The sequence below is a fragment of the Kogia breviceps genome, chromosome 3 (genome assembly GCF_026419965.1).
Source record: "Kogia breviceps isolate mKogBre1 chromosome 3, mKogBre1 haplotype 1, whole genome shotgun sequence".
NCBI classification, from domain to species: domain Eukaryota; kingdom Metazoa; phylum Chordata; class Mammalia; order Artiodactyla; family Physeteridae; genus Kogia; species Kogia breviceps.
Window position 1 is genome coordinate 49,678,425 of NC_081312.1, and position 21,717 is coordinate 49,700,141.

The 21,717-nt window shown below is 38.5% G+C and overlaps 1 long non-coding RNA gene across 1 annotated transcript in view; it reads left to right on the top strand.

Annotated features, from left to right (window-relative positions):
* LOC136793790 (uncharacterized) overlaps positions 1-21,230 on the top strand; it is a 79,962-nt gene extending 58,732 nt beyond the window's left edge. The window contains exon 4 of the long non-coding RNA XR_010839556.1: positions 21,155-21,230. This is a non-coding gene — a long non-coding RNA (uncharacterized lncRNA). The remainder of the gene's footprint in view (positions 1-21,154) is intronic.
* The last annotated feature ends 487 nt before the right edge of the window (positions 21,231-21,717 follow it).

Sequence of the window (21,717 nt, forward strand, 5' to 3'; positions counted from 1 at the left end):
TGTGAAACAGCAATGCCAGAGGTTCTGTCTCAGGAGGAAATTTGGTTAAGCCATTTTGCAAAGGTTAATTCAGGCTTTTAGCCAAGAATTGTCCCATTTATAATGATCATGAAAGACATATACATTCTTCTACTTGAAAAAGTACATAAGCTAATGTAAATCAACCTCAAATCAATGTTGGAAAAGACTCAAAGAAAAAGAAAAGCTCTGTCATTTCACTAAATCCCTTAACCTGCGGCATCCATCCCCCACAGCTGTTCCAAAGGGTCCTGTGCTTAAGACAAGGAGAGTCTACTCTGTGGAAGTACGTGATTGATGTAGCAGGACTAATGCAAATGACTCCCCTTTTCTTGAATCTTCTAACCAATTCTCTACAAAGATAAACTTGTAAATCATGTAAATAAAGGTATTCTACTAGTAGTTTTCATCAGTGTGTGACCATTATATTATCAATTCACACTTTCTACAAGGCATGTGGTAATTCATATTCTTCTCCAAGCAAATTAATTCAGTCCTTCCCAAAGCTGAAGGTTTTGGCACCTGTGACCCCTCATTGATTTATCAGCATAATACATTTAGAGGGTGAAAGGGAGAAAAGAGAAGGCAAATCCCTTGCCTCTGTCTCCCCCACCAAGTGGTTTTGTGCAGGAGAACCCCAGACACTCCCTGTAGCATGGCCATGTCTTTAGTCTTGAATGAGGTAATAGCAAATATCTGAGTCTTCTTCCTTCAAACAAGACAAGTTCCTTATATCAGGGTCTTTGCATTTGCTATTTCTTCTGTTTGGGGGTGCATGTCCCTAGATTTCCCTTAGCTGCCTCCTTCCCATCTTTTTGGTCCTTTCTCAAGAGGCTTTCACCCCTGACTAAAGTAGCCCCCCCGACTCAGTCCCACCCTGTAACCCTGATTAATCATCTCCACAACATTTCTCAGGGTCTGATGTTAACCTTATTTGTTTAAGTTTATTGGGCATAAGCTCTCTTGGGTATAAGCTCCTTGAATGCAGGAAATGCTGCTGCATCCCCAAATGCTTGACACAGAGTAGGTGCTCATTAAATATGTGTGGATTAACTATAAGAAGACAAGTCCTCCTCCCCCAAACCCCACCTGTACCTCCATCCCCATCTGTAAGCCAGAAAGGAGGCACAGAGGACACATCTAAGGAAATGGCACTCCCTGGTCCTTGGTGGTGATTGTCTAGTGGTGACTGGAGCACCATGGCTCTGCCTGTGGCAGCCTCAGTTCAAATTCTAATGCACACATTTGGTGTATTGTTTCAAGGAGTCTATGTCATGACCGCCAGAGTGCAAATTCCTGCTCTGGTTCTAACTAGCCGGGTGATCTTGGGCTAGTTATTTAATCCCACTATGCCTACATTTCTTTACCCTTGCAAAGGGGGGATATATCACCTATTCTGCAGAGTTGTAAAGGTTCACTAACATGATGAATGTACCCAGCTGAGGCCAGTGCCTCGCACAGGGTAAGCGCACAATGAATTGTAGCTTTGAATTTATTAATGATGGAAGCTAATTTATACTTGTGCCACCAGTCTCTCTCCCATAGTAGACCTCACTAACTGATTATGCCATTCCTTCTTTTAAAAAATGGCCTCACAACCTTCATATAACACCACCCTCTCCTAGACAGTCACTACCAATCAATCATTTGGAGTTGGCGTGCAAACTGAAACCTATTAGCCCTTCCTGATTCAGGAAGCTCTTAAAAGGCTGTCAAGCAGGGTTATTAACATTGAACTTGGTGTCCAAAAATAAATTGGTAGTTAATTTTGCCACTGGAAAAGTGGCAAATTCAGCAGAATACATCCATGGGCAAATTCAGTAGCGTGGGAGAAGGGAGAGTCATGGGAGAACCCACTCTTGACAAATGAGAGTAGAGGGGAAGGCCCTGCCCCTCCCATTAGGCTTGGTTCCCTAGAGGTTATAGAAATCAGGGCTTTTGGAAGTCAGGGTGTGAGCAGTGCTCAGATTTACTCTCTGATATATTCCTTTCCATGAAACAGCTCTACTGGAAATTGGGAGTTCACCAGGAAAAAAATCATCCCTCATGATTGGCTCCCTTTGAATACTTATTAAATATTCCAAACACCTCCTAATAATTTCTGGATTCCAAACAGTATCAACAGAGGACTATAATTTTTACTAACTTATTTTTAAGTGATACAGAGTCTAGCAGATTATTACTGGGGTTGGGGTGTGTGTGTGTGTGTGTGTGTGTGTGTGTGTGTGTGTGTGTGTGTGTGTGTGTACCATTTTATAAGTGACAGTGAGGTTATTGAGGAGCTTTTCCAAGAGCTAAGGAGCGTGCCGGCTTGGATGGATAGCAGTGACACTTTCAGAAAAGAAAACGAAGCTAGAAAGATGAAATATAGAAATAAAAACAAAGTAACGCTTGTGTTTAATTTACTTCCATAAATCTGGCTCTACCAAAAGTAGCAAATTAGGAGAATGCCAGCTTTCTAGCATCCCCGGGTCCCCTTTCTTGCTCATTTTTCTTCATTCTCTAAAGCACCCAGCGCCCCAACTTTCTCCATTAGTTTCATCATCAAAATCTTTCTGCAGGAAATTAGTTGTAGAAGAACTAGTTCATACCAGAGTAGAAATGACTAGTGGCTTAATATTTCCTCTTGTAGGCAATACACAGATTTTATGACTTAAAGACACGGGCTAACTTGTGTTTACCCAAAATTCGTTATGTTGAAGTCCTAACCCCTGGTAACTCAGAATGTGACTGTATTTGGAGAGAGGGTCTCTAAAGAAGTAATTAAAGTTATGTGACATAATTGAGGTGGGCCTTAACCAATATGACTGATGTCCTTATAAGAAGAGGAGATTAGGACACAGACAGGTATTGAGGGAAGACGATGTGAAGGCACAGGGAGAAGACAGCTATCTACCAGCCAAGGAGAGAGGCCTTAGAAGAAACCAACCCTGTTGACACTTTGACCTTTGACTTCTAGCCTCCAGAACTGTGAGGAAATAAGTTTCTGTTGTTTAAGCCACCCAGTCTGTAGTATTTTGTTATGGCAGCCCAAGCAGACTAATACAAATAGCTTAGAGGAGTTGGTAAGACTTGTGTTAGAATCACAACTTTTCCATTTAGGAACTGTGAAATCTCAGTCAGTTAACTATCTGAGCTTCTGTTTTCTCAACCATAAATGGAGGTGATAATGCCTGTCTCATGAGGTGTGTGTGAGGATTTTTATTTTAGTTTCTATTGGAGTATAGTTGATTTACAATGTTGTATTAGTTTCAGGCATACAGCAAAGTGATACATATACATATATATCCACTCTTTTTTAGATTATTTTCCCATATAGGCCATTACAGAGTATTGAGTGGAGTTCCCTGTACTATACAGTAGGTTCTTATTAGTTATCTGTTTTATATATAGCAGTGTGTATATGTCAATCCCAATCTCCCAATTTATCCCTCCTCCCCCTTTCCCCCCTGGTAACCATAAGTTTGTTTTCTACATCTGTGACTCTATTTCTGTTGTGTAAATAAGTTCATTTTTACCATTTTTTTAGATTCTGCATATAAGCAATATCATATGATATTTGTCTTTCTCTGTCTGACTTACTTCACTCAGTATGACAGTCTCTAGGTCCATCCATGTTGCTGCAAATGGCATTATTTCTTTTTTATGGCTGAGTAATATTCCATTGTATATATGTACCACATCTTCTTTATCCATTCCTCTGTTGATGGACATTTTGGTTGTGAGGATTAAATGAGACAATATACGTTATTGGTTAGCACAGTGTCTGCATGGTACCTGGTACTTAGCACTTCATAAAGTGCTATTATTACTATTATTACAGTAGAATTTTAACTTGATACAAAGTACTGACGAAATCAGTACTTCTGTACATCACTTGTCTTGACACCACAGATACTCAAAAAATATCTGTTACTGGATCACACTGCAATGGTGGCTTCTCACTACTAAGGGGCCCTTAATTCCCATACAGTTGGCCTCAGAAGCTACAGATGTGGTCTTGGTCTCCAAAATGTAGACAAGAATTATGGGATAATATAAGAAAAATCTGTACTGCAGTAAAAGAGGCAGATAAGAGTCTACCAACAAATGAAATAAAATTTAAACTTAAAGAACAGTGAGTAATTATGCTTAAACCACTAGTATTAAACCATTTATACTAATAAGTAAGTAGCTTGTTTCTAATTAACTTTCTGAGGAAGCCTCTTAAGTGTAGGTTCTCAGGTAAATGTCTTGACTTGGAGGACAGTTATCTAATAACTGGTTTCAGGACAGGCACGTTAAATTGCAAATAAACATTCTGTATTTTAACACTTAAGTTATTTTCAGTATAAATGGTTCCTCTAGCAATCAAAACTCCCTACATGGGAAAGGAAGACAACACTAAAACTTATACCATTCTCCTGCCCCACAGTTTTACAAAAAAGGTTATGAAACAGATCACTGAAAACTATTTTCTCTCAAGGCAATCTACACAATCAGTATAATATGTCTGGTTGCCTTGCATCCCTCCAGGAAGCAGGAACAGAGCCACTTTGGACCTCTGGATTCTGGGATTTTAGAGGTGAGCACATTAGTATCCACTGCATATTTTGAGGCTTTTCCTGTGCTTTTATCTATAAATGGAAATAAAGCTGAGGTTGAAACAGCCAGGTACATAATGCCAAAATATAAAACCAGATGTAGCCTTCTTCTGAGTCTTATTCCCAGTGTGTACAGTCTACCCCTGGCCATTCCTCCTCAGCAGCAGAAAGCTGCTCTGTCCTCTCTTTGTCTCTGTACCCCAACTCTGGCATGAGATGTCTCCATTAATTAATCTGGAGTCCATAATGTTACCCATCCTGCAGCTCTGTGTTCTATTCTGTCCTCCTTGCTCCTCTTGCCAGGCCCACTCATTTGTTCTTTGGTACCCAAAGCCCACTACACCGCCCCTTCTGACTTAGTTAGCTATCTCTTATATAGTTCCCTGCGCAATACAGCTGATCGCATTGTGCAACAGACACAAGAAATCCTGAGTAGAGAGGCTGAGTACCAGGTCCCATTCTTACTTCAGGCCTCTGGAGCCTGGCTATTAAGAGTGTATCATTAGCCTGATAATTTAGCATCTCCCCAAATCCAAAATTCACCCAAAATGAATATACATTAAAATCTTTGGAGAAGTAGCCTAACAAAAGAAAAATAGAGAAAGGTTTGATTTTCTAGACTTCTATTTTCTCTTCAAGAAGAATGTAAGCAAGTAACCTCTTTTTGAATTGAAGTGAAATTCTCTGTTGTAAATGGTTCTTTACATGAGCCTTGCAGAAAACCATTTCTCAACATCTCCATCAGAACAGAAATGACCACAATGACACATTCCCTCAGCTCCTGTTAGCCTGACACCTCCCCGTTGTCTAGCAGAAGAGAGAAGAAAAACCAACTTGTGGTTATTATAAATGCTATAACTGAAACTTTATTGCATATATATTTTCACTCACTAAATTGCTGAACCCAGTAAAGATGTATTTGTTTTCTGCTTTTCTTAAGTAATGATGAATCAATAGGTCTATTTAGCTCAGCTTCTTTACATTTAAATCCCCTAGTGAAACATGAGGGTGGAAGACAGGACCACACGATTTCCTTTGTATTACATTCTTCTATCTCCAAAAAGCTTCTCTGACTGTTCAGGTGACCTCACTCCCTAGGCTGGTTTAGCTATTCATTGGTAAACTTGGTTTGCAAGTGCACACCCATAGTCTTTGATTCACTGATTCCCCACATCACTGATTTTGTGTCTGACTGGACTATGCTGTCTCTCCTTTCATCACATTGTAATTTGTCAGTCGATTTTATCTACCAGTCAGTGTGATTTTTATTTTTTTAATTCTTTTAGGCTATACTAATGAAAGGAGACAAAAGCCATTAATGATTTAATCCTCTGAATTTTTTTTTAGTGGTTCACGGAGGAATTTGGATTGATACAACTGGATGTGACAGCTTCCACAATTGTCCTGCAATGCCTTTTGCAGGACCTGATAAAATCTTCATATGCTCTCACAAGCAGATCTATTATCTTGTACACGCAAAAGAACCCACTAGAGAATATAATTATGACTAGCTCAATCACAGAATTCCCTTAGAATAATAATTAAAGGAATAAAATGAAATTAAATGCAGCAAATATAATGTAATGCTCCCCATAAGCATTTAGTAGATACTCATTAACAGACAATGAGACAAAGAATATACCAAAATGTGACTCGGGTCTGCACCTTCACAGAGTGCAGTCACTGACACACCACAGACACTTATGATGCCAGGCTTAATCATCTCCTGCAGCAGGTGATGGAGGCTTAAACTGGGGAAGTGTCATTTAAAAGGGAATATTTTATTTGTCTTTAGCAGTGGTAATATCGATGGAACAGATTCTTTTTTGTTGTTGTTTTTACTGAAAATCTCCAAACTAAGCAAATACTCCCCTTTGTTTGGTGGAAAACTGCCTTGTCAGCATTAACTAGAATGCACATACTTCCAAATGAGATGTTCGGTGTTCAGTTTAATAACGTATTGGGTCTATCTCTGCCTTTAGTAGCAGGAGAAGAAATTTTTTCCCTATTTACTCCTAAAGGGAATGGATGTTTCCCTGTCAGTCTCCGGGGACAGGAAAGGACAGCTCACTGCCAGTCATCTTTGAATAGGAATGGAGGTGGGTCTTGCAATGAGGGTGGGAAAGGACTTTCTGTAGAGCCAGAGCTTGGACTGACAATGTAAGGTATGGTGGTGGTTGGAGATTTTAATTTTTAAGGTTGAGCTAACCTACTACTACTCAGAGGCCTATCCAGCCATGGGCCTAACAGTAGCCACTATTGTGGGTGTATCTAAGCTATTCTCAAAGGTCGATTGACCTACAGGCAAAGCCTCACTATTTCTTCTTTGTCACTTGCAAATCTTATCCTGAGTCTAAAAACAGAATGAAGTTTCTTATTTGCCATTGTATCCCCTAGCATCTAGCATAGTTCTTGACCCACATTTTATTGGATTGATTTTGTAAAATTCAATGAAATTATCAGTACAGGAGTTTTATCTATATTGAATAAAAGGAGCTAGTCCTTTAAGTGACTTATTTCTAACTTGAGCTGCATTTATGGACAAAGTCTAGATCAACTGACCTTTCATTTTTGTAAAACTAAATTCATTGGTCATGTCATTGAAAACAGGTGAACCCACTAGCGCTCCCAGACAAACACAGAGGAGAGAATCATGGATTCGCCCTACTGTCACTCTGTGCCTTGTCTGCATTTCTTTCAGCACAGGCTGTGGCTGAGCCAGCCAAAAGCATCACAGCCAATACTGGTTTCTTTTTCTAATCCATGTAAAGAGCACATTTTCATGGGGCTCTTGGGCCTACAGATATTAAACCACATATTTTTAAAAACCAGATGTACAGTCATAAAAATTTAAAAAGTAATTAATTAATGAAAGATACAGTTAGTACATCTTGATCTGAAGATGGAAAGAAAGTCATGTGTTTAGAAACCTGGTACATGAAAGATACTGTGTTAGAGGATTTCCCTAACATTTTCTTATTTAATTTCTCAGTACAATTCCTTGAGTTAGGTATTATGTTTCCCACTATATTAATAAGGAAATTGAGGTTCAAAAGGAGCATTAATTTATCCAACAAATATTTACAAAGCACTCATTATATCTCAGGCACTGTTCTCAATGCTGGGATATATAGCAATAAGAAAAACAATGTCCTCATGGAATTTACGCCCATGTTCTTGTGGCTAATAAGTGCGTTTACATCCAGATCTGTCTGATCCCAATATTCAAGCTTTTTTTCACTGCACATGGCAGCTGGAATGGAGGAACTCAGAGACAATTACAATATTTGTGTAACCTGAATACATTCTATGTGACCCTGCCTTGGCTCTAGAATAAAAGGGCTAGAATACCCAAAAAGTAAAAGTACTTCAATTCTTGGTTCTAAGTTATTTATTCTTCTTTTTAGGACTATTATTTTTTAAATTTATTTATTTATTTTTGGCTGCGTTGGGTCTTCGTTGTTGCATGCAGGCTTTTCTCTAGTTGTGGCAAGCAGGCTTCTCATTGCGGTGGCTTCTCTTATTGTGGAGCACAGGCTCTAGGCACACGGGCTTCAGTAGTTGTGGCACGTGGGCTCAGTAGTGTGGCTTGCGGCCTCTGGAGCACAGGCTCAGTAGTTGTGGCGCACAGGCTTAGTGACTCCGCGGCACGTGGGATCTTCCTGGACCAGGGCTCGAACCCATGTCCCCTACACTGGCAGATGGATTCTTTATCACTGTGCCACCAGGGAAGTCCCTAAGTTATTTATTATTTTAAACGATTAACATATATATATTTTTTACTTAAAATATATTGTTAAATTCCCTTTTTCCTGTCTAGACTCTGGAGAGTATCAGATTTTTGTTAGTTAACAAGGAATTATTCTGACTCTTTCAGAGGATGCTAAGGCTCATGGACATGTTTCTGCCCTTTTGGAAAAAGTCCAGCTCCTTCTTGCATCCATATGTTCTTGTGTCCTATACACTAAAATAATAACTCTGGGTTGATTCCCTTTACTACAAATTTTGTTTTCAAAAGACCCCAAACTCCAACTTCTCTGCTTACTCTGTTCCCTACTAAATGTTCTTCCCAACCCTAACTGTTTCTCATGAAATCCAACCCATGAAGGCTTCACAACCTCACCCACACATGCTCCCTCCTCTGACCCCCATGACACTATGGAACACGTTTATGGCACTCACAGTCTTATACTGTGATCTTGAGGGATTTTGTCTTATTCTCTAATAAACATTCACTCTGAGAGGGCAGAGATGTCTTCCTTTAGTCTCTCCTAATCAACAAATGAGCAATAGATATTTTTAATGGATTGTGTTATTTTTAAAAATTTAGCCCATAATTATCTCTACTCAGATTTTTTTTAACTGTCATTTTAGAGAACCATCTATTTCAGAAACACAAATAAACATGCCACTCAAATAAAAGCCCATGTTATGGTTACTGAATCTGTAAGAATGTAAAAGAGGATTTTCATTCAACCCATAAATAATGATTTGTCCTCTACACTGCACAAATAATAATTCCAGGATAATTGGAGGTTGCAGTGAAGAACCATATGTACATCCAAATTTGTGAAGTGTTATAAAATAATTTAATAGCCAATCAATTAAGAGCTGATTGCAAGCAATTCAAAGAGATCTGAATTATGGAGTTGGAGCAAGAAAAATGATCTTGTTCATTCAGGCTCTCATCAGAAGTAGATAAGTAAAATTGGAAAATCCGAGGCTCAAAAACCAGCAATAAATGAAACTATCCTAAGATCTACATAAAGGCCTTCTAATACAGTATCCATTGGTGGCATCAAGGAAGAGAAATATGGAGGAATAAATATTAGCCACTTCATAAAAAGTGGCAACTCATTTTCTATGTTACTACCCTACAAATATCATTGAAGCTGAGAAAACATTGCATAAGAGAACGCCACTATTAGAAATTATGACAACAAAATATTCTCTTACAAGTTGTTTTGGCTACTCCTGTGTATGAACTGAATTATAGCCCAATGCCATCTGCATGACCCTGGGCACGCCACTTAACCTTTAAGAATCTCTGTGTCTGTAAAGATAAAGTCACTTACCAGGATTATGAGAACCAAATGACATCTAATACATGAAAGTGTTAGTGAAAAATGGGGTACCATACCAAAGGTATTATTTCTTCTCTGCTTAAATATTAAATCAATATGTTTATTACATTAAACTTGTATTTTATTTTAAGGCATAGATAGACATTTTCTGCTTGATATTTGAGTAAACATTCATACCAAAGAACAGAAATTAATAATGAAATGTCTAGAAGTACTACAGCCATATTTTAGCAATTTTCCTTTCCCAAATGAGTTTGAGCTCTATTTTATCCTATTTAGATGTCATCATGTAGCAAGTGGTTCTGACTTTTCACTTACTGCAAGAACTTGCACAGGATGCTTTAAGTATTACGTGTTCCCCAGAGCCTATTCTCATTCTCATTCAGCCTGTGGAGAAAATGATATGAAACATTTTTTCCTTGAAGACTATAGGACACATGCTCTTCCTCCTCCTCCTCCTCCTCCCCCTCCTCCTGCCCCTCCTTCTCCTCCTCCTCCTCCTCTACTTCTTCTTTATCCCCTTCTATTTTGCCTCCTCCTTCTTCCCAGAAATATAATGTGGATATGAAAGCCAGAGTTCCATAGAGCTTCAAAGGACCCAAGGAACCATCCAGGCATTCTTAAGACTTGGAAATTTGGGACCTACATGGTACAGGACATGCACAAGATCATATAGCTCAAACAATCCTGAGAAATCTAATTTTAGAACTGTAATCTGTGCTTTCTTCTTCAAGGAGCAGCCAAGTTGAAAGAATCAGTCCATTCGAGTCTTCATATTCAAGTCCAAGATCTTTACAAATTTCCTTAACTTGTTCTTTCCCTCACCAACAACATTAAGCAGTATGTAAACAATAATTTTATTCTTGTTTTTCTGATAGCTCAATGTAGGGGAAAGAGAATTGGACCAGAAGTAAGAAGTCCTGGCTTAATGTCCTGGCTCTGCTCCTTAATTTGTAACCTTGGATAAGTCACTAGACTTCTTTAAGTCCCTGTTTTTGTACTTGTAAAACTAAGATGCCTGTCTTAATTACCTTACAGAGTTTTAACAAATTAGAAGGTGAATGTGAATACCTTTTATTCTGTTAATATATCTATTAATGTGAATATCTTCTATTAAATTGTACAGTTCTGAGTGAACACAGGCACTTTTATTATTTATTCTTTGATCTCCTGGAAGGTTTTTGAAGATAAAAAGAGAAAATTTTATGGGGCAGAAATACAAACGACTTAAATTCTCTTTGTAAAATGTAGGATAAGAATGATGTCAGATTCTTGAGTTGAGTGTCCTATGAGGAGCTTCAGCGCATGTCCCAAGCTGAGGTGTCGGCTCAGCCATTTCACGAGGAACTCTGGTCTCAAGGGCCGGGGGAAAGTCCTCTGCATGGGGCCTGTTATGAGCAAGTGAAACAGACTAAGCACAAAGGGAAAAAAGGTGGATGGGCTAGGCCTGAAGTGAGATTGCCAGATTTATGTCCTTTCCGAATGAAATGTGGACCCTCAAGCAGCAGGAGATGTGAAGACAGAGGACCTTCAAGATGGTGGAAAAGTAAGACGTGGAGATCACCTTCCTCCCCAAAAATACATCAAAAATACATCTACATGTGGAACAACTCCTACAGAACCCCTACTGAATGCTGGCAGAAGACCGCAGACTTCCCAAAAGCTGTGTGGCTGACAGGGTCTTGGTGCTCTGGCTGGCTGTCAGGTCTGAGCCTCTGAGGTGGGAGAGCTGAGTTCAGGACATTGGACCACCAGAGACCTCCCAGCTCCACGTAATATCAATCAGCAAGGGCTCTCCCAGAGATCTCTGTCTCAACACTAAGACCCAGATCCACTCAACGACCATCAAGCTCTAGTGCTGGACACTCCATGCCAAACAACTAGCAAGACAGGAACACAACCCCACCCATTAGCAGAGAGGCTGCCTAAAATCATAATAAGGTCACAGACACCCCAAAACAGAAAGACAAGATCCAGCCTCATCCACTAGAACACAGGCACCAGTCCCCTCCACCAGTAAGACTACACAACCCACTGAACCAAACTTAGCCACTGGGGACAGACACCAAAAACAACAGGAACTACAAACATGCAGCCTGTGAAACGGAGACCCCAAACACAGTAAGTTAAGCAAAATAAGAAGACAGAGAAACACACAGCAGACGAAAAAGCAAGGTAAAAATCCACCAGACCAAACAAATGACGAAGAAATAGGCAGTGTACCTGAAAAAGAATTCAGAGTAATGGCAGTAAAGATGATCCAAAATCTCGGAAATACAATGGAGAAAATACAAGAAATGTTTAACAAGGACCTAGAACTAAAGAGCAACTAAACAATTGTGAACAACACAATAAATGAAATTAAAAATTCTCTAGGGCTTCCCTGGTGGTGCAGTGGTTGAGAGTCCGCCTGCTGATGCAGGGGACACGGGTTCATGCCCCGGTCCAGGAAGATCCCACATGCCATGGAGCGGCTGGGCCCATGAGCCATGGCCACTGGGCCTGCGCATCCAGAGCCTGTGCTCCACAACAGGAGAGGCCGCAACAGTGAGAGGTCTGCGTACGGCCAAAAAAAATTCTCCAGAAGGAATCAGTAGCAGAATAACTGAGGAAGAAGAACGGATAAGTGACCTGGAAGATAAAATAGTGGAAATAACTACTACAGAGCAGAATAAAGAAAAAAGAATGAAAAGGATTGAGGACAGTCTCAGAAACCTCTGGGACAACATTAAACATACTGAATTCAAATTATAAGGGTCCCAGAAGAAAAAGAGAAAAAGGGAATGAGACAATATTTGAAGACATTATAGTTGAAAACTTCCCTAATATGGGAAAGGAAAAGGTCAATCAAGTCCAGGAAGCACAGAGAGTTCCATACAGCATAAACCCAAGGAGAAACATGCCAAGACACATAATAATCAAACTATCAAAAATTAAATACAAAGAAAACATATTAAAAGCAGCAAGGGAAAAACAACAAATAACATACCAGGGTATCCCCATAACATTAACAGCTGATCTTTCAGCAGAAACTCTGCAAGCCAGAAGTGACTAGAAGGACATATTTTAAATGATGAAAGGGGAAAACCTACAACCAATATTACTCTACCCAGCAAGGATCTCATTCACATTTGACAGAGAAATTAAAACCTTTACAGACAAGCAAAAGCTAAGATAATTCAGCACCACCAAAACCAGCTTTACAACAAATGCTAAAGGAATTTCTCTAGCCAGGAAACACAAGAGAAGGAAAAGATCTACAATAACAAACTCAAAAAACAATTAAGAAAATGGTAATAGGAACATACAAATGGATAACTACCTTAAATGTAAATGGTTTAAATGCTCCAACCAAAAGACATAAACTGGCTGAATGGATACAAAAACAAGACCCATATATATGCTGTCTACAAGAGACCCACTTCATGCCTAGGAACACATACAGACTGAAAGTGAGGGGATGAAAAAAGATATTCCATGCAAATGGAAATCAAAAGAAAGTTGGAGTAGCAATTCTCATATCAGACAAAATAGACATTAAAATAAAGCCTATTACAAGAGACAAAGAAGGACACTACATAATGATCAAGGGATCAATCCAAGAAGAAGATACAATTGTAAATATTTATGTACCCAAACATCGGAGCACCTCAATACATAAGGCAAATACTAACAGCCATAAAAGGGGAAATCAACAGTAACACAATCATAGCAGGGGACTTTAACACCCACTTTCACCAATGGACAGATCAACAAAAATGAAAATAAATACGGAAACACAAGCTTTAAATGACACATTAAATAAGATGGATTTAATTGATATTTATAGGACATTCCATCCAAAAACAACAGAATACACTTTCTTCTCAAGTGCTCATGGAACATTCTCCAGGATAGACCATATCTTGGGTCACAAATCAAGCCTTGGTAAATTTAAGAAAATTGAAATCGTATCAAGTATCTTTTCCAACCACAATGCTAAGAGACTAGATATCAATTACAGGAAAAAAAACTGTAAAAAATACAAACACATGGAGGCTAAACAATACACTACTAAATAACCAAGAGATCACTGAAGAAATCAGAGGAAATTTTAAAACACCTGGAAACAAATGACAATGAAAACATGACAACCCAAAACCTATGGGATACAGCAAAAGCAGTTCTAAGAGGCAAGTTTATAGCAATACAATCCTACCTCAAGAAACAAGAAAAATCTCAAACAAACAACCTAACCTTTCACCTAAAGCAATTAGAGAAAGAAGAACAAAAAACCCCCAAAGTTAGCAGAAGGAAAGAAATCATAAAGATCAGATCAGAAATAAATGAAAAAGAAATGAAGGAAACAATAGCAAAGATCAATAAAATTAAATGCTGGTTTGTTGAGAAGATAAACAAAATTGATAAACCATTAGCCAGGCTTATTAAGAAAAAAAGGGAGAAGACTCAAATCAACAGAATTAGAAATGAAAAAGGAGAAACAACAACTGACACTGCAGAATTACAAAGGATCATGAGAGATTACTACAAGCAACTATACGCCAAGCAAAATGGACAACCTGGAAGAAATGGACAAATTCTTAGAACAGCACAACCTTCCAAGGCTGAACCAGGAAGAAATAGAAAATGTAAACAGACCAATCACAAGCACTGAAATTGAAACTGTGGTTAAAAATCTTCCAAGAGACAAAAGCCCAGGATGGGATAGCTTCACAGGCAAATTTTATCAGACATTTAGAGAAGAGCTAACACCTATCCTTCTCAAACTCTTCCAAAATATAGCAGAAGGAGGAACATTCCCAAACTCATTCTACAAAGCCACCATCACCCTGATACCAAAACCAGACAAAGATGTCACAAGGAAAGAAAACAACAGGCCAATATCACTGATGAACATAGATGCAAAAATCCTCAACAAAATGCTAGCCAACAGAATCCAACAGCACATTAAAATGATCATACACCATGATCAATTGGAGTTTATCCCAGGAATGCAAGGATTCTTCAAGATATGCAAATCAATCACTGTGATACACCATATTAACAAATTGAAGGATAAAAACCATATGATAATCTCAATAGATGCATAAAAAGCTTTTGACAAAATTCAACGTCCATTTATGATAAAAACCCTCCAGAAAGTAGGCATAGAGGGAACTTACCTCAACATAATAAAGGCCATATATGATAAACCCACAGCCAACATTGTTCTCAATGGTGAAAAACTGAAACCATTTCCACTAAGAGCAGGAAGAAGACAAGGTTGCCAACTCTCACCACTGTTATTCGACATAGTTTTGGAAGTTTTAGCTACAGCAATCAGAGAAGAAAAAGAAATAAAAGGAACCCAAATTGGAAAAGAAGAAGTAGAACTGTCACTGTTTGCAGATGACATGATACTATACATAGAGAATCCTAAAGATGCTACCAGAAAACTACTAGAGCTAATCAATGAATTTGATAGAGTAGCAGGATACAAAATTAATGCACTGAAATCTCTTGCATTCCTATATACTAATGATGAAGAATCTGAAAGAGACATTAAGGAAACACTCCCATTTACCATTGCAACAAAAATAATAAAATACCAAGGAATAAACCTACCTAAGGAGATAAAAGACCTGTATGCAGAAAACTATAAGACACTGATGAAAGAAATTAAAGATACAAACAGATGGAGAGATATACCATGTTCTTGTATTGGAAGAATCAACATTGTGAAAATGACTATACTACCCAAAGCATTCTACAAATTCAATCCCTATCAAACTACCAATGGCATTTTTCACAGAACTAAAACAAAAAATTGCACAATTTGTATGGAAACACAAAAGACCCCGAAAAGCCAAGTCAATCTTGAGAAAGAAAAAGAGAGCTGGAGGAATCAGGCTCCCTGACTTCAGAGTATACTACAAAGCTACAGTAATCAAGACAGTATGGTACTGGCACAGAAACAAAAATATAGATCAATGGAACAGGATAGAAAGCCCAGAGATTAACCCATGCACATATGGTCACCTTATCTTTGATAAAGTAGGCAAGAATATACAATGGAAAAAAGACAGCCCCTTTAATAAGTGGTGCTGGGAAAACTGGACAACTACAAGTAAAAGATTGAAATTAGAACACTCCCTAACACCATACACAAAAATAAACTCAAAATGGATTAAAGATCTAAATGTAAGGCCAGACACTATAAAACTCTTAAAAAAATACATAGGCAGAACACTCTATGATATAAATCACAGCAAGATCCTTTTTGACCCAGGTCCTAGAGAAATGGAAATTAAAAACAAAAATAACCAAATGGGATCTAATGAAACTTAAAACCTTTTGCACAGCAAAGAAACCATAAACTAGACAACAAGACATCCTTCAGAATGGGAGAAAATATTTGCAAATGAAGCAACTGACAACAGATTAATCTCCAAAATATACAAGCAACTCATGCAGCTCAATATCAAAAAAACAAACAACCCAATCCAAAAATGGGCAGAAGACCTAAATAGACATTTCTCCAAAGAAGATATACAGATTGCCAACAAACACATGAAAGGATGCTCAACATCACTAATCATTAGAGAAATGCAAATCAAAACTACAATGATGTATCACCTCACACCGGTCAGAATGGCCATCATCAAAAAACCTACAAACAAAAAGCTACAAACAATAAATGCTGGAGAGGGTGTGGAGAAAATGGAACCCTCCTACACTTTTGGTGGGCATGTAAATTGATACAGCCACTATGGAGAACAGTATGGAGGTTCCTTAAAAAACTAAAAATAGAACTATCATATGATCCAGCAATCCCACTACTGGGCATATACCCAGAGAAAACCATAACTCAAAAAGAGTCACGTACCACAATGTTCACTGCAGCACTATTTACAGTAGCCAGGACATGGAAGCAACCTAAGTGTCCATCAACAGATGAATGGATGAAGAAGATGTGGCACATATGTACAATGTAGTATTACTCAGCCATAAAAAGACACGAAATTGAGTTATTTGTAGTGAGGTGGATGGATCTAGAATCTGTCATACAGAGTGAAGTACGTCAGAAAGGGAAAAACAAATACTGTATGCTAACAGATATATATGGAATCTAAAAAAAAAAAAATGGTTCTGAAGAACCTAGGGGCAGGACAGGAATAAAGACACGGACGTAGTAGAGAGTGGACTTAAGGACACGGGGAGGGGGAAGGGTAAGCTGGGATGAAGTCAGAGAGTATCATTGACATATATACCCTACCAAATGTAAAATAGATAGCTAGTGGGAAGCAGGCACATAGCACAGGGAGATCAGTTCGGTGCTTTGTGACCACCTAGAGGGGTGGGATAGAGAGGGTGGGAGGGAGACGCAAGGGGGGGTAGATATGGGGATATAAGTATATGCATAGGTGATTCACTTTGTTATACCGCAGAAACTAACACAACAATGTAAAGCAATTATACTCCAATAAAGATGTTTTAAAAGAAATAGAATGATGTCAGAAAGATAACAGAATAGGAAGCTGCAGCCCTCGTTCCCACACAGAGACACTTACTCAACAATATATAGACCAAAATGCCTTCACAAGAACTTCAGAAACGAGTCAAGATGTTGCAGAACGCCAGGTGAGTGCAAAGCCAAGAACAGCTGCGCTGAAATGAGTAAGGAAAGCCATTGCATTCTGCCTGCAATTGCACCTCACCTCAGCTGGCACAGCTTGGCACAATAGGGAGAGAACACCCAACTTGTAGCTTCTCCCTTGAGAGGGAAAGAGAAGCTTGGAATGTGCATCCAACGTTCTGGCTTCTCAGGGCCTCCCCAAGAGACTGACTTCTGTCTTCCTGATATTTTGAATGCCTGGGGGTCATGGAGAACAAAAGAGAACTCTGGGACTTGTTGCAGCACCAAAGAACCTGCAGTACCACAGACAGAAAGAGCATGAGACCACAAGCTCCTAAAAAGTAAGCCAGCAAATCTCTCTGACTGGGAAATTATCTGCATAAGCCCACAGAAGATGGGTTCCCAGGAAAGGCTTGAGAGGTCCCCAGAATCTCTGGCCCGTCTGATTGGTGAAGGTCTTCCCTTGTACAAAACTGTTCCATAAAGACTGGAAGAGGTGGCTATTTTTTCAAATATCCCACTCTCAGAGGAAAAAAGTTACAAGGCATACAAAGAAACAAGGAAACATGGCCCAATCAAAGCAACAAAAATAAATCTCCAGAAATTGACCCTAAAAAAACAGATGTCTATGAATTACCTGACAAAGAATTCAAAATTGGTGTCTTAAGTTCAATGTGTATAGAACACAAACAAACCACTAAATGAAATCAGGAAAATGATGCATGAAAAAAAAATGAATCATAAACAAAGGATGGAAACTAAAAAAGAACTAACTTAAAATTCTGGAGTTGAAATTAGGTAGTATAAAAGGCAGAATGAGTCGAACATCACAAAAAAATGGGGGAAAAAATGACAATTTCATGAGATGAAGATTCTCTTCATTGCCTTCTTATGCACACAAAATGGTTATTTTGGTTTGGAAGCACATCTGGAGACATGAATTTAAGTGCAAGTATTTTATTTGGGGGATGATCCTAAGGAACACTGTTAAGGAATTGAAGTAAGAAAAGACAAGAAGGTAGCCAGTAAAGGGTGAGTTATTAAGCCACTTTGGGCAACTTGAGCTGATCCTACTGGGGAACTCTAGGAGACAATGTGGAAAAAGTCTCAAAATTATCTCAACCAAGAGATGTTAGGAGCCTAGTTATTTATCCACCAACCCCTCACCTACCCGGCATCACTTGTTGGGGCTGCTTCCAGGGGCATTAATTCTCCAGGCTTCCCCTGTGTCTTGGCTGAGCATGCTCCTTGGCTAGAAAAATCCCTCAAAAACTCACAGCTTTTTGCACTAAGTGGCCTTTAACATGAAGAGGTACATGCTAAAGAAAAGTGGACAGAGCACCAACAGCATTTATGACAATGCAGATCTCAATATCTAAGTGATTAAAATATGACTAACTGAATAGCTTGATTTTGGTCTTTTGATTGGAAGGAAAGAGAGCACACTTCAGCTAACCAAGAAAAGTTAAATTTATTGTAAAGATACCAATAAATTTGTGGCATACCAGTACAGAAACCAAAGTAATGCCAGGTCTAATGGGAACTATAACAAATAAACAGGTAAGAACCAACATAGCTACTTTGTCTCTTTCAAGGGCTATACTCATGACTTGTCTCTGCCTGTCTCTTCCATTTATCTCTCTTTACTACTATATTAGTTAGGTTAGGCTGTGCTGTGTTTTAGTAACACACAACCCTCACATCTCTGGATTAACACACAAAAGCTAACTTTCCTCAGTTGTTCTTCAGGCAGTGAATCACCAATTCTGATAGCTTCTTTCTGTGTGCAGATTCAGGGATCCAAACAACTTTGATCTATGGTTCAACAAAATCTCAACACATTTTCCATAACTTTGTGCAGGAGCTTTTTATTAACTCAGTCTGGAAGTAACACACATTTCTGCACACATTTCTATGGCCAGACCTGGTCACAAAGTCTTGCCTAACAACAAAGTTTGCATGGTCTCCCATACATACACCCAGGAGGGAAAAGATATTGCTAAGCACTGATAACATCTGCCGCTCCAGACATGTTCCTTGAAACTTTAGCTTCCATATAACCATACTGGCTAATTTGGCCTCTAGTACACTTCATGACCTTTCTGGTTTGCACCTCCAATCAGTTTCCCAAATTCAAAATCCTAAGAGAAGAATTCCTATATTCCTATATCCTATATTCTCCTATATTGGTCTTCCAGCATTACCAAAAATAATAACTAAATTTAAAAGAAATTGTGAATGACTCCTGACTTTGAGACTTAAACAGAGAAGAGCTTGGGGCAATGTTTACGGAACACCTACAGCAAAAGAATTCTGCTGACAAGTTAATTTTTCTAGCAAATTATCTGCTTCTTAAAAGCAGGGAAAAATTATTTGAAAACTTGTAGAAAGTAGAGAAATTCACCAGGAAGACAGCTCCAGAGAACACTATAAGGAGCAATGGCGTGGGAACTGTACTGGAAGCTTAAGTAGAAACTAGCTCTGGTTTCCTATTAGGATAGAATACATGATATATTGTCAGATTAACACTGTAACAGCATATGTAAAGTAGAATTCCAAAATTTAAGATCAGAAACATGAGATGCTTTTTAATTCTGGCATGTAACAATGAAGATTAGATAGGAGAAAGGGAATTACAAGTAACAGTAGTCACACTCCTTCAGAAATTATCTCAAAATTCTTGTAAGAATTATTTTTTAGATATTTTTCAAGTTATAACACACTTGTAACACGTTTGTTACAAAAAGTGAAATAACTGAGAACAAACTGTATAAAGGCTAAGCCAACATTTTTCTTTGCTTTTTGAACTTTTTAACTTTATTGATGTTTGTTTTTAACTTTAATAGATGTTCCCACACAGCTTACTTAGAATCTTTATTTACAATTAATTGACCATAGATATATGAGTCTATTTCTAAACTCTGTTCTGTTTCATTGATATATATTTCTATCCTTAAGCCACTAACACAACAGGTTAATTACTGTAGCTTTTTAGTAAGTCTTAAAATCAGTTAGTATAAAGTTGGAACTTTTTTTTTTTTTTTCCTTCGGTACGCGGGCCTCTCCCTATTGTGGCCTCTTCAGTTTCGGAGCACAGGCTCCGGACGCACCGGCTCAGCGGCCATGGCTCACGGACCTAGCCGCTCCGCAGCATGTGGGATCTTCCCGGACCAGGGCACGAACCCGTGTCCCCTGCATGGGCAGGCGGACGCTCAACCACTGCGCCACCAGGGAAGCCCTAAGTTAGATCTTTTTCAAAATACTTTTGGCTGTTCAAGCTTCTTTGCATCTTCAAGTAGATTTTGGAATCAGCTTGTCAATTGCTTACCCTCAAAAAAAGCCTTCTGAAAATTTTCATTGGAATTGCATTGAATCTATAAATCAATTTGGGGGAAATTGCCATCTAAACACTATTGACTCTTACCAATCTATGAACACGGCATATCTCACCATTTATTAAAGTTGCTTTAATTTCTCTCTGAAAGGTTTTGTAGTTGTCGGTGTATAGATCTTATACATATTTTGTTAATTCAAATTCATGGTTTCTGATGCTGTTATAAGTGGTACAGTTTTAATATCAGTTGCTAATTGTGCATTGCTAATGTATTTTTGTATATTCGATGCTTCCTCTTCATTCCCGCTAAAGAGAATATGAATGATTCCTGGTCCTATGTGTGCTCTGAGAATTGTTTATATTACAAATCCAATAATTGCTCTTTCCTCAGAAGTTGTTATTGCCCATTCTTGTGCAGAGTAACCCTATACATGTACACATTGTGTTCAAGCACTCAAGCAAATCCACATGCAAATTCCTTGAAACTGTCGGTCTAATTCTTTCCTCTCTCCAATTCTAGCTTCCTTCACCTCCCCAAAATTGAATCTCTTTCTCCTCAACTCAGAGAGATTGGTGGGCTTTGTTTGGATTCCTCCTCTGTATCACAGTCTGGAAATTACCATTTCGTCGAAAGCCTGGTTGAAGGTAGGGCTCACCTCTTTGTCTGCCTTCTCTCAGGAATTATAACCCTACACTGTCTGTTATCTAGTGTCTGACAATAGTTGATTCCTATAGTTAATCCTGCTTTTTAGTCATTTATGGAAGGATTATTCCCATATGGGCAAAAGAGGGAATTTTGCCCCTTTAATTTGTCATGTAATAATGTGTTGATAGTTTACCTGACACTCAACCGTACTAAGATTCCTGGGGAAATCCTAAGATCCTAATCTTTTGCTACAGCGTTGAAATCTGTTTGCTAATATCCTACTTAGCATCTTTACATCTATTACTTAGGTGGTTTAGGTCTATAGCTTTTGATTTATTGCATTCTCTGTTAAGTATATTATTATATTGTGTTATTAAACTTACGATGGCTTTATAAAGTGGACTAGGGAACACTTTATATTGTTCTTTAATTTAGGT